Source organism: Vicugna pacos, chromosome 3 (genome assembly GCF_048564905.1).
Source record: "Vicugna pacos chromosome 3, VicPac4, whole genome shotgun sequence".
NCBI classification, from domain to species: domain Eukaryota; kingdom Metazoa; phylum Chordata; class Mammalia; order Artiodactyla; family Camelidae; genus Vicugna; species Vicugna pacos.
Genome location: NC_132989.1, coordinates 76,517,296 through 76,531,518, shown reverse-complemented (window position 1 = coordinate 76,531,518; position 14,223 = coordinate 76,517,296).

Below are 14,223 nucleotides of genomic sequence, written 5' to 3'. Positions count from 1 at the left end.
GTAGAAGCTTGTCACTGAAGCTTCCGTATGATCTTATTGACCAGAAGGAGACTAGTCAGCTTTATAGACATCAGACAACGATGTCTCCAAACGCCATTAGGTCCTCATATTTCAGTGTCCTAGTTTTTTCTGAGAGGTACTAGAGCCAAAAAGAAAAAGCTATGGTAAGAAAAATAGGCCATGACCTATGGTAAAAACTGATCTGAAGTTTAGGCATAGAAACTTGTTCTGTGTATATAAGCCACCTCGGCTGAGTACCTACTGAATACTTACACGTTGGTGTTTTGCAGCTACTCTGGGGAAGGACAGAAGAGGTATTAAATGCTAGGAGATGCTTTAGCCAAGTTGAAGAGGCTTAGACATATGATAATGAAGGACCAGGGCAGTGTGTTTTACAGGGCGATTTCATGCAGTACCAACTATTAGGGGATCAGTGCCTTCGACGCGACAAAGTACCGAGCAGATGTGAGAGGCAGGGGCTGCAGCAGGTGTCAGGGAATTGTGAGATGCTGACCAATAGGGCTCCTCACCCTTAGTAGCTCTGGACACCTGTGATGAACTTACATCCAGAAATATGATGTATTATTTAGTTCCAATTTGGATAAAGTCTTTTTATCATTTAAACCACCCAGTTGTTAGGGTTGCCTGGAGTGAGATCTTCGAGGAGGCTTAGCCCTCCTTCTTCCTTTATAAGTTCCATGCCTGTGAGGGTTCTTATTCTTTCTCTGGCTCTAAGGACGTACCTATGGGGCCAGACACCTCATGGTGGGATAAAGTGTGAAAGTTCAGGGGGGCCTCGGGTGCAGCACATACCTCGGTACCTGCTCCTTGCTGGTGGCGTTCTCCCCAGCTCTGGACCCAGAGGTCCCCACCTGTGCCTCGTCCATTCTGCCTTTCCTGTTCTCCGAATGCCTGACTGTGGAGGCTGGCCTCCTGCTTCCAGTTCTGCCTCCTTCCCTTGACAGTCTTTGTGGTTTCTCTGACCTGCGATACCAACGGATCTTTGATGTTGGTGGGACTCTGAGTCCTAAACACCTCTGACTCCTGAATCCACTATCCCCTGGATTATTTCACTTTGATCAACTGCTAGAGGAAGAAAACCCTTTAAGTGACCACCCTCAGGGGACCAGTGTTGGCACTCTGCTCGACTCTGCCTTCACACATGGTCCTTCCTCAGGCTCCTGTCCTCAGCCCACTTCTTTTCTCAGCTCCAGCCTCTCTCCCTGGACAATCTCATTCACCTCTATGGCCTCTACCTCCATGTTTTCTCTGATGAACCCCCCAGCCCCTCCTCCAGGATTCAGAGTATTGGCTGGCCTGGGATCTCAGCTCTAAGCCATTAAGCCACAGAGGCAGACTCGAGCCGCTACATGGATTATCAAAGAGACATTATGTAGCTCTCAGAATTGTTGGAAAATGGGCTGGAAGAAAGGGAGGCCAAAGCTAAGCCACATTATCAAAGGAGGTCCCTGCTGCCCCAGGCAGTGGACACTACCGTTTTCGTTATCAGTGCTGGTCCTGGGAAAATGATGTCATCGCCACCTCCAGAATGTATTCCCCACTGTCCTTGTTTCTTTGAGTCACACATTCCCAATTTAAAGTCTCAAGTGGGTGCATTTGATGGGTCAACCCTAGATCAATGTGTACATATCCCACTTGTAAGGGGGCTGGAGGATACATACTTGGCCTTTCAAGATTTTATAGTGGGGCATGGGCTGTCCCTCACTGAGACTCACTCACTGGAGAACCTCCCACCTACACAAAGCAGGAGACATGGACAGTAGAAAAAAATAAGGAAGAGAGGGTTAGGAAGGATGATCAAATAAAGGGAAAACAAGCAGATAGCCACCACAGAGCCGTTTGTCCAATTTCCCCCTGTACTTCATTAGATCATCTACAAACACCTCAAATCTGTGTGTCCAAAGGTGAAGTCTCCATTATTCACCCCAAATTACACGTCCTACTCTCTTTCCTTTCTTGGTTTCTAATGGCACTCATTCATCCAGCCACTCTAGTGCCTAAACTCAGAGTTACTCTCCCCTTTCTTTGTAAAGCCACTGGCCATCAAATCCTATGGATTAGACACCATAAATGTTTCTGAAATGCATCTCCTCTTCTGAAATCCCACTGTGGTTTACAGCAGATCCGAAATTCATCATTCCTGGTCTAGATGACACCAGCGCTGCCTAACTCTTCCCCCGGCCTGTAGCATCACTCTGTGGCCTTGCCACAGCTGCCGTCCCATTTGTTAAGGGATTATTTTGACTGTCTGGCCCTCCCCATTTTCTAGTTCTACTTTCCTCAACTTTGTGAATGCACCTCTTCGGTCATCTAAAAGTAGAACAGTGAGAGAACCACCTCTGAATAAGTGGAATTAAGTTGTATCGTCACAGCTCAGATTACCGCCACCTGCCCTTTCTGACTCTGAGATCAGGAATCTATGGAGCCATGGTGCTCCCCTGCAAAACGGGCTCTAGGGGAAGATTAAGCTGAAAGGGAAAGATGAGAGGCCAAATATATCAAATTTCTTAGCAGTGCTAGACCTGGACTATAACACGGTGCTTCTTCTCATTGTTGAGCTAAGGTTGCGGAAACAGCTTCCTAGATGGTGGGCCATACCTCCTAGTAGAGATCCTTTAATGATTCCAGAGCATTGAACCTGGGCTGCACCTGTGCCTCACTTTATTCAATAGAATTCTGCAGAAATGACCTTATGCTAATCCTGGGACTAAATCTTGGGAGGACTTGGCAGCCTCCACTTCTGTGCTTTTGGGAATCCTGAGCTGCCAAATTAAAACTGTGGCTACTCTGCTGGAGAAATCACATGGGGACACGTGGAGAGACTGTATGGAGAGGGACAGGCCTGGAGATGACATGGGAAGATAGGGAGCACCCAACTGTCCCAGTATCCTAGCTGGACCCAGTCTGCTAGCTGTCTCCACCAAGGCACCAGTCATAGGAGACAGCTTGGATTTTCCAGGTCAGTCAAGTCCACACATGACCATGGCCCCAGCTGACACGATGAAGAACAGAATTTCCCAGATGAGCCCAGTCAACCCACTGACTCGTGAGGGTAATAGACGGTTTTTATTTAAAAGCCACTGTTTGGAAGCGGTTCCTTGTACAGCAACAGATAACTGAAACAGGGGTCATTGATTATATGTGTGGTCATGTTTAATTATTCATTATTTAATTAGCTGAACTCCACTTTCAGGCATTTAGTATGTTTTTCTGTGGATTAATACTAGCTATTCAATACTGAATCTCTCTAGTTCACAGTCAGCACAAGACTCTAACTTTTTTTTTTTAAGATGGACTCATTTGATAGCCTTTATCAATATTTGAAGCCCAGAAAATCACACACAGAACAAACCCACAAGCTTCAGGCTATAAATTGAGCTGGCCGGATTCCTCTTGCTCTTTTCTCCATCAGACTTAGCATCACACAATTACCTTGGCCCATGAAGACTGTTGTTCAAGCCCTGCCCTAGATTGATCTGAAATTCCTTTGGCGAAAAATAAGGAACATGACAGGCAGAAGAGGAATACAATTTTAATTTGGAGAAATTTTTATGAAGTAAGTGGAAAGTAAAATCAAATAATGTCTATTATATTTAAAGATGCTAACATTTGACCCACTGATAGCAGGGAATGAACCCTGTATTATGTTGACACTGTATCCCCCTTACATAGACTAGTGTTGTCACTGGGAAGCAGCTGCCTGGCCAGGGACTACATTTCCTAGTACCTTCTGCATCTAGATGCGGCCAGGTGACTAGTTCTTACCAGTGGAATAGCAGAAGTGATGTCTGATGAGCCAAGGCTTTTTAAAAGTCATGATGCCTTTTCCATGACCTCTGTCCCCTTGTGCTAGCTGGATATAAATGACTTCATGGCCTTGGGGGAAGGCAGAACTCCCAGATGGAAGAAGCCTACATGTGTGAGTCATGGCAAGGAACAGGGTCATTTGCCAACTAGGAACACACACTATCAAAAGTTACGTGGGAGAAGTGCATTTGTGTTGTGTACGAGCTTTCAAAAACGAGGTTTATTTGTTACAGCAGCTAGCCTTCCCCTAGTGAATATAGTTGTTCCTTCACTGAAAATCCATTTAATTTTTTTCATGGCTCAGATCATTACTAGTTTTGAAATTATGGATATGTCCATTTATTCCCTTTAGCCTCTGTCATCCTAGCTATAAAATGGAGCTAACAGTATGCACTTCATAGGATTATTGTCATTATTACAATATCTCATATCTCATTTATTGAGCTTTAACATGTGCCAGGCCCTGTGCTAGGAACTTTACATAATTTATCTCACTGAATCATCCCAATAATCCTATGAAGTAAGTTCCATTGATCTTCATGTTTCTCAGGTTAGGAAACAGGAGCTTAGAGAGGTTAAGCACGTTTCTAATGTTACATCCTAGTAATGGCAGAGTCAGGATTTCAACCAAGGCAGCCTGACTTCAGAGGTCACATTCTAAGCACTAGGCTGCTCTGATTCGGACCAGCACAAAGCCTGACACATAATAAATGCACTATAAACATGAATTTTATTTTCCTTCCACTTCAAGGAAAGAAGCATTACAGACTTAAGAATAAATGTGTCCATTTTGGGCTAGGTGCACAACACACACAAGCACACAGACACAAACTTGTGCAGCCTTACTTTTATTCACATTCGTTTTCAGCTTGGTGTGTTCAAATTAGAAGTAAGCTGGAATTTACTTGTGTTCTTTGCCAGCATTGCATACATAGGTCCTCTCAATGGAGAATGTTGTTATTTTGTACTCACAGCCCAACTGCAGCTGCATGATCAAAAGGAGTAGCAAGAACACGGAAGAAATGAATTCTAAATGGCTAATGCATTTTAAAGTTGCTTGTGAAACATTCATATTATCGACCTGCTCATAGAAATTAACAGAAAACCCAGCTCAGGATGGACATGACCACAGAAAGTGCAGGAATGCTGGGTCACTTAATATACCACATATTTCTTGATGCAAACTAGTTTAAAGCATCCAATCTGAGGTGTATCTTAAAAATAGACTGACTTTTATAGTTGCGGTCATGTGGCATTTTATAAAGCTGAAATACTTAGAAAAATTACAAACCATAATAGGAGTATTACTGCTTTCTCTAAAGTCATACCAGCTATTATTAGATTATCTACAGAACCAAGCTCAGAGTGCTTTTTGAAAAAGGTGCAGCCGTCTTGCCCATTCTAATTGCTGTACCAAGAGTAATTTGTCTTCTGGGCTTTGGAGCTGCTGAACCGCTTTCTTCTTTCGCCTGAAGTTTCATCAAGGCAATATGCTTAATCAATGTTTGCTGATGTTTATGGTCTAATGCTTACTGACAGCAGGTGCAAAAAAAAGAGGAAATCCCCATCTGCATAAGAACCTTCCTTAAATTCCCTAACATGCTGTTTAGCTGTAATTTTAGGAGACAGGTGATTTTTCATGGCATCTTCGTGAGTCGCTTTCCCCTCCATAGCTGGCTCCATTTTCCTACCTGCTGTTCCCAGAAGCTGTGCTCTTACTTGTACCACCATGTGGTAGTTCCTTTCTGGCTAATCTGATTAGCTTGTTGATGAACTCTCCTTAGCGCTTGGTTCCCATGGCCTGGCCCAGGAAATGGACCCTATCCCTGAGTCATTTAGAAGCAGTCGTTAATTCATCAGTTAAGCCAACATAGAGGTGAGCTATGGGACTGACCCTTTCAGACAACAGCCGTGACCCTAAAATAGCTTCCTAGGCCCAGAGGATCTATTTGCAACGGTATACAATGCAAGGAAATTGAACTGAGGGAGGTCATTTAACCTTAATGATAGTCCCTTGGCTAATTATCCATCAAGGCCCTGGAAATGTGCATCTAACTACAGCCCCCTCCTCATGATTTGTTTACTGAAGCAAAGGTGGTGGCTCATCTTTCTGCTCCCCATTAGGGCAGGGTAGTTTGTAAACTGAAGACAGAGTACAAAGCTCCAGGCAGGAAATTTTTCATTTTGGCCTCTGCATTTCATTTGGCTTACGATTCTTTTCAGGCACAGGACACAGATTATTATTCATTTCTGCTGAGAAGGAGAGACGAGGAAGAGGGCCTGGCCTCCTGGAGAGACTCCTGTTGACCATTCTGAGTTACCTGTGTTTCCAAGTCTGTTCCTATTTTACCAATATGCAAGGTCGCACTGAAACTCATGTGAGCACTGATGTAGATTTAAAATTTTAAAGTACTACACAAAGTTAAGGCATTATTTTACTCTGTAGAACTAAAATTTCAGTAGCACATGCATGGACTACAGGTGTCTTTGAATCTCAGGAAGCTACAATAAAAGCAGCAGAAGTGAATCACAACATTAAATGGCTGTTCAGTTAGCTTGCTCTTAAGATGTGGAAAATACACAGCTGCCCTAAGCAGAAGCCCTCCAAAGATTCCCTGAGGATATGATAGACATTTAAAAATGTAACCTACTTGTGTGCAATATAATACCATCGCTTCTCTACCACTGCAGCTCTCCTCCCACCCCTACCCTCTACACACACATTATTTCTAAAACACTACCTGAAGATCTTGCTAAATCAGCTTAAAAGATACGAAAAAAGAGAAAAGGGGATGGAGAGTGGAAATCATGCCCCTCAGGGACGTTCAGAGGTCAGACATAAAACAGCAAGCAAGAGAGAGTTAAACAAAGCCTAGTGAGAAATTTCAAAACAGGATGCATCAGAACCAACAGAAATAAATTCAAGATCAATTGTGTCAGCAGATCAAAGACAAGACCCAGCCCAGTGAAGAGTATTAGCTATCATCAGGGGAGACGCACCCTTCTTGCTAGTGTGAAATAGACACTGCTTCTATATGGTGAGCAGGCTGGCTTCTGAGTAAAGATAATCAAACTGAGCAAAACGGATGCATTTACCCATAGATTGGGGTTAGGAACTGAGGAAACAGTATATTAGCTTTGTAAATGATATTCTAGAGAGCTGAGGTGCTAGAGATTTTAGAAGCTAGAGGTCATCATCCTCTTCAGAGGCGCTGTTCTACCTCAACAAACTATCCCATCGACAGGTATTCTGTAGGAAGATTTCCTCTGACTGCTTCAGTGAATAACCCTTAGTGCTTTTCTGGCAGATAAGCAAAAAACCTGTTCCTCCATTTTAATTTAGCAGACTTAAATAAATGTACTGTTGGCTGAGAATCAGGAGCATGGAGTGATGGTAACAGTCCTGGTGGAAAGACTTGGCAGGAGCAGCTGCACAGATTTGTCCAGACTCTATTTAGAGACCTGCATGAGACGGAGGGTGATAGACTGCCAGTACTCTGTCTAGCTGCCAGGAGTCTATATTCATCTCAATACCAGAACATTTAAAACAATGCTCAAAATGAAACGTTCATGCAGTACGCATGATAAGCATACCTAGATAAGCAAAAATGTTACCAAGTAGGACTATGAAGTCGATGTCTTCTGAATGTTTACCTTTCTGGTTGAGATAAGACACAATGCTCTCTTATCAATATAAGACTAGGGACCATATTCGTGAGGGCCCATAGTCAATAGTAAAACAATCCTTGATCCCAAAGGAACAGAATGGTGTAAGCAGAGCTAAAGCATTATGAACAAATGTGTTAAACAGATGATTCAAATGCAGCAGAACTGTCATATAGTGGTTATCAACGAGCAGAATAGAGGAAAATGGGATCGTTTGGCTGCTACTTGAATATCTGTATAAGCCCTGTAATGATTGTTATTGAGAAGTAAATTATTATCACCATGGGGTAATGGAGAAAACTGGGCCACGGAGGAGTCAGATCTGCCCATCTGCTCTGCAGAATGGGCTGGTGTGTTTTGGATGATAATTCAGTTTCTGATCTGTTGGTTACCTCATTATAATACAGTGCTTCACTCCTGCTAAATACATATTAGGAATTTTTTTTTCAACTAAGATAGTCTTGTAAGTCCATCGATAGGTTGATGTGGAAAATTATCTCTGTGAGACTCTAGACAGCTGGCCTTTCCCCAACTTCTCCAAAAATTTACCAGTTAATAAAATCTAGGCAGAAGATGGGTGGAAACCTTAAGATTTCAGATGAAACTTGGGCCTTATCTTAATTTCTTTGGCTTAAACAAAGAGAATGGTGAATCATCACTTAGAATGATTTCTTCAGTAGAGATTGTGTAACACCCACAGCAATCATCCAGCACAGTTTTATTTGTTGAATGAGAATCCAAAAGAGAGGTTAAACGGGTAAATGAGCTAAGTAATTTATTCTCAAAGTATTTAAACCCCCCTCCAGTCTGAATGTGGACTCATCCGTTATTTGTTGAGGTGCTCTAAGTTTTTGTTTCATATATTTTAACAATGTATTATCATATGCATGCAAATTTTAAATACTTTATCTTTCTGATGAGTTGAACATTTTATCATTGTGAAGTATCCCTCTTTATCTTTAAAAATGCTTTTTGCCTCAAGTTTCACTTTCCCTGATATTAAAATAGTCACAGTATTTTTTTTTTTTTTTGGTTAGTGTTTGGATTCCATATATTTTCCCATGGTTTTTGTTTCAGTCTTTGTATGTCTTTGTATTTTTGATGTCATCTCTCATTAAGTATGTATTTGTTTTTTGTAAATTGGGCTGGCGATTTTTTCTTTTTCTTTTTTTTTGTCTTTTAACTGAGACATTTGGTTCATTTAATGTAATTGCTGGTACACTGAGATTTAAATCTGCCTTCTTACTGTGTTCTTTCTACTCCCATCTTTCTTGCCTTTCAGTGGGTTGATTAGAATAGTTATTATTTCATTCCTCACCCGACTTCCTAGCTTGGTAGCTGTTCTGGTGATCTATTGTTGCATAATAATCCACCTCAAAACTTAATGGCTTATAATAATCATTGTAGATTGGTCACGACTTGTAAGTCAGAGACTCGAGCAGGACTTAGCTCATGTCTGATTCTCATGGCACAGCTGTAGGATCAACTTCTCAGATGGCTTCTTTACTCGTATACCTGATGCCATGGTGTTCCTTGGCGTCTCTTTCTCTCTCTCTTTTGTTTTTCTCTCTCTCCACACATGACATATCATTCAGTAGAGTCTCTTTAATTTGCTTGTTCTTCTCACTGCATAGTTATTTAGGATAATCTCACTTTTTACATGAAGACTGGCTTCTATGAGGCAGAGGTGGATGCTGTCAATTCAGTTCACAGCTTTCCTGGACTTGGTTTGACATCACTTTTGTCATATTCTACCAGTCAAAGGAGTCACAGGGCCCACCCAGATTCAAGGGAGTGGAGAAATAGAGTCTATAATTTATCAGTGGGGGACAAGGTCATGTTATAAAAAAGCATGTGAAAGATATTGTTGTGACCATCTTTGGAAAACATGAACTACCCTAGACTATACATTATATACAGTTATATATTTCTTTACTGTTTTTATTTGTTTGCTTTAGTGATTACCCAGAGATGAAAACATGTGCAATGACTTATCATGGTTTAGAAATTAACACTTTTACCTTATCTTGGCCAATGCGAAGACTTTAGAACACCGTATTTAAAAATTCTCTTCACCCTTTGACCCTCTTCACCCATTTGTTCTGCCCCTCACCCTCCACCTCTGGTAACCACCCATCTGTTCTCGTATCTATGAGCTTGCTTTGCTTTTCTTGTAGATTTCTTATATAAGAGAGATCATATGGTATTTGTCTTTCTCTGTCTGACTTATTTCATTTAGTGTAATGCCATTAAGATCTATCCATGTTGTCACAAATGGCAAGAATTCATTCTTTTTTATGGTGGAATAATATTCCCTTCTATATATCTATAACTATTTCTATTTCTATATATCATGATTTCTTTATCCATTTATCCATCAGTTGACACTTAGGTTGTTTCCATATCTTAGGTGGTGTAAATAGTGCTGCAGTGAATGTGGGGGTGCATATATCTCTTCAAGTCAGTATTTTTGTTTTCTTTAGATAAACACCCAGAAGTGAAATTGCTAGATCATCTGATAGCTCTATTTTTAATTTTTGAGGAACCTCCGCAACTGTTTTCCATAGTGGCTGTACCAATGGGCCAATTTGCATTCCCACCAACAGTGCAGAAGGGTTCCCTTTTCTTCACATCCTTACCAACACTTGTTATTTCTTGTCTTTTTTCAAATAATAGCCACTCTAACAGGTGTGTGGTGATAACTCATTGAACACTTTAAACCCCTCCATTCTTACCTCTATGCTGTGGTTGTCATGAATTTTAATTCTGTATCTAGTTTAAATCATACAGGAAACTATTATCATTATTTTATATAGTCAGCTTTTATTTATATTTTACCACAGTTCATTCTTTGTTTGATTTTCTTTCCTTCCTGCATCTTTGAGCTTCTTACTGTGTGTCCTTCAGTATTTCCTGTAATATGTGTCTGCCAGTAACAAATTCCACCCCCATCCATTTTTTTGGTATGAAATTATCTATAGTTCACCTTTATTCTTGAAAGATATTTTTCTTCTAGATACAGAATTTTATTTTGTAGGTACTTCCTTTGAGGCTATGTCTAGCATGTTCTAACTTTCATTGTTTCTGGAAAGAAATGTGATAATCTAATTATTGTTTCTTTAAAAATCATGACTCTTTGGCTTCTTTAAACGTCTTGCTTCTTTAAACGTCTTAACTTTTGGTCTATGTTTGTTTGCTTGCTTTCAGCAGTTTTATCATGATGTATCTTTTTGTCAAGCAGAATAATTCAATAGAAAGTCACATTTGTATAGTTTCTTGAAAAAAAAGCTTAATGATTTTAATTATTGCATTATTTGGGGGGAAAGTTTTCAGCCATTATTTCTCTAAATATTGCTATGCCTTTTTATCTCTCTCTTGCCTGTTTGGTACTTCCATTACGTGCATGTTAGACCTTTTTCACTAAACCCCTAAGTCTCTTACACTCTTTCCTAGTTTTGTTTTTTTTTCCCTCCATCCTTTTTTGTTTTTGTGTTTCATTTGGATATTTTTTTCTTCCAAGTTCATGAATTCTTTCATTAGTTGTACCTAATATGCAATTAAATAGGCAGTGAGTCATTTATTTCAACTATTACATTTTTTCCCAATTCTAGAATTTATGTTTTGTCCTTTTAAAATGTAATGTCTAGATTCCAAATGGGTCTACTTATAATGTCTGTTGTCTCTCTTGGTTTTAAATTACATTGTCTTGTCTGTTCATGTGCCTGATTATTTTTTTTTTATCATTTACTGGGGATTGCATTTTTTTAAAATGTGGAAATAATGTGAAGCATAAGAGAATTTATATTTTGGTAGACAACAAGGGATGTGGCTATCCCAGTTCACCTTAATATTAATATAAGGATTGGGGTTATTTAGACTAGCCTTCAGTCTAAGTCAGGGCCAGACTATTCTAATTCACTTTTATTTCTAAGTTGTAGCCCTTAGGGGTTCTAACCAAAAGCATGGGAGAGCTCCCTCCTCCTCCCTGGTGTGTCCTGGACTTTAATTTTTATTCCCTTGGGAAGGCTAACAAAGATCTGTGTTTAACTTCTTAATCTCTCAGTGACTCTTTTATTGCCAGATGCTCCTAGTGGAAAATCAGATTTAAATTCTGAGTGTAACCTTCTGGTGTTTCCTTCTTCTCCTGTATCTTTGCCCAACAGTTCTTCACTGTCTTATTAATTCCCCTCTGCTATCAATGTTTTCCAAAACAAGGATTGTTCTACATTACCCAGTCCAATATTAACTGAAGCAGGAATTCTGTTCTCAAAGTATTTATTTGAATATTTATGAAAGAAACTGAATTTTATCTTATCCTCACTAGAGGATAAGATTGGAACTGATTCAGGGAAAAAAATGCTAAGAATAATGAAATATATGCCTGTTTCATATTACTTTTTAAATATGATAAAATGTGTGTCTTACTTTTTCACAAAATTCCAGGTAACTGAAAACCGTTAAATCATAAATGGATTGATTCATTTTAAGTTGCTATACCAATTGTCACTCACCCATGTAAAATCTGATTTTTACATTATAAAATAATTTTTGCATTATAAAATAAACATGTTTTTCAAAATGTTCCTTTATGCTAAGATAGAAGCAGTAAGTCAGCTTTTCCAATTCAGAAAAAGTAAATTCAGCACTACAAAGGGACAGGCTAATAGCTGTTAACTATTAGTGATGTTCACAGCCCAAGTGAACAGCAAGATCTGAAGAAAAAATTTATCTCCACCTACCTTTAAAATAATTATTGAGCAACACCTGACTATAAGACAATATGCTGTGTTCTACAGAGAACACAAATGATTGAATCATACACTTTCCTTTAGACAACTTAGTTTTCTTTTTTTAGAAAATTACAACTATTAAGAGTAGATTCCTATCTGATATCAAGGTATATATCACAAAGCCATAGCTCAGTGAGACAAGACAGAAGTGTGGTGCTCATCAGAAACAGGCAGATGCCCCAATGAAACAAAAAAAGAAAGCTCATTAAAAGACTCACAAGTACCTGAAACTTGGTATATAATGAGGTGACATCCCAAATCAGTGCAGAAAGAAGGGGTTAGTTAATTAATCATCCTGGGACAAATGGCTCTCTCTCTGAAAAATAAAATTCCTCCTCGACATCAAGTGAAGTAAAAATCTAAGTGTAAAATGTAAAATTATAAGGTTAATGGAAGAAAATGGAGGAGCATATCCTTGTGCCTTTGAATAATAATTTTTTAAACAAGACTCAAAAAAGCATAAACCACAAAAGGAAAAAATGATGAGTTTGACTGCATCAATATTAAAGATTTCTGAATAACAAAGGGAACCATGGATAAAGTTAACAGATGAGTAACCTTCTGGGAGAAGATATTTACAGCGTCTAAAATGGACAAAGGGTGACAATGGGCATAGCACACAGCATACACAATTAATCCCTCATTCAGATCTCTACTCAGACACTGCCACTTTGGAGAGGACTTCTCTGACTTTCCATCCAAAGTACTACTCCCTCCTGACCATTTATCCCCTAAATTTACTTTATTTTTCTTCATAACACATATCAAAACTCTAGATTATATGATTATTTGTTCATTGTTGTGTTCCCCCCAAAATTCTAAGCTCAGTAACATCAGGACTTTTTGTCTATTTTGTTCACTTTATGGTCTTAGTCCCTGGAACAATGCCTGACACACAGTAGATGCTCAATAGAAATTTAAGTGAATGAACGGACAGACTCCTGCAAATGGATGTGAAAAAGAGCAGAATCCCATACAAAAGAGATGAGTAATCAGTTAGCAAAAGGGAGCATCTCAATGGCCAGTAACATGTGAAAAGATGGTTAGTCTCATCAGAAATATACAAATGAAGAGAAGTATAAGACAACATTCTATATCCATCAGATTGGCAAAAATTCAAAAGTCAGAAATTAAAAAGGAAGTGGGGAAGTTGAAACTGCCAAGCCCTGCTGGTGGGAGTGTAAATTGGTGGAACCATCCTGGGGAGCTATCCGAAAGAATTCAAGGAAATTAAGGATGTACATATCCTGAAACTCCAGTCACCTTATTCCTGGATGTATACCCAGAATAACTCTCACGTTGATCATCCAAAAAGGGAAATGTATGCAGATGTCCATGGAAGCATTATTTGTAGTAGCAAAGGGGAGGAGACCCTCTACACATCCTTTACCAGAGAACTTGAGCACTGACATGTGCTACATGCATACGTGGAATATTATGCAGCAGTGGCAATGTTTTCCTCATTAAAATAAAGCAATAAAGTATTTCAAATCTAAATATTACCTAAAAGCAGATAGGCAAAATCAGACAAAATAAATGGCTCTCTGTTGCTTCTTTATTTCCTGTGAGTCTGTGGCTCTTGGTAGGAAACTAACCTCAAACTCGAATAAAGTCTTTCTCCCCTTAGCAATTTTGGGATCCTAAAATCCACCTGTCCTAAGAAGTTTACTCATATACTTATTTTCATTTTTGGGGGCTCATTTCATCTGCTGCCTCTGGTCAGATTTAGATTCTGTTAAATGTTTACGGAATTCAGTATGGGATATCCAGTGTTGTTCCTGGGTCTTAATTTGCATCATAGCTTTGAGATTGGCTGAAATTTACTAGATGAGGGCTTCTCCAACTGAGAATCTTGTTAAACTGCACATTCAGATTCGATAGGTCTGTGTAAGACCTAAGATTCTGCATTTCTGACAAGCTCTGAGGTGTGGCCAACGCT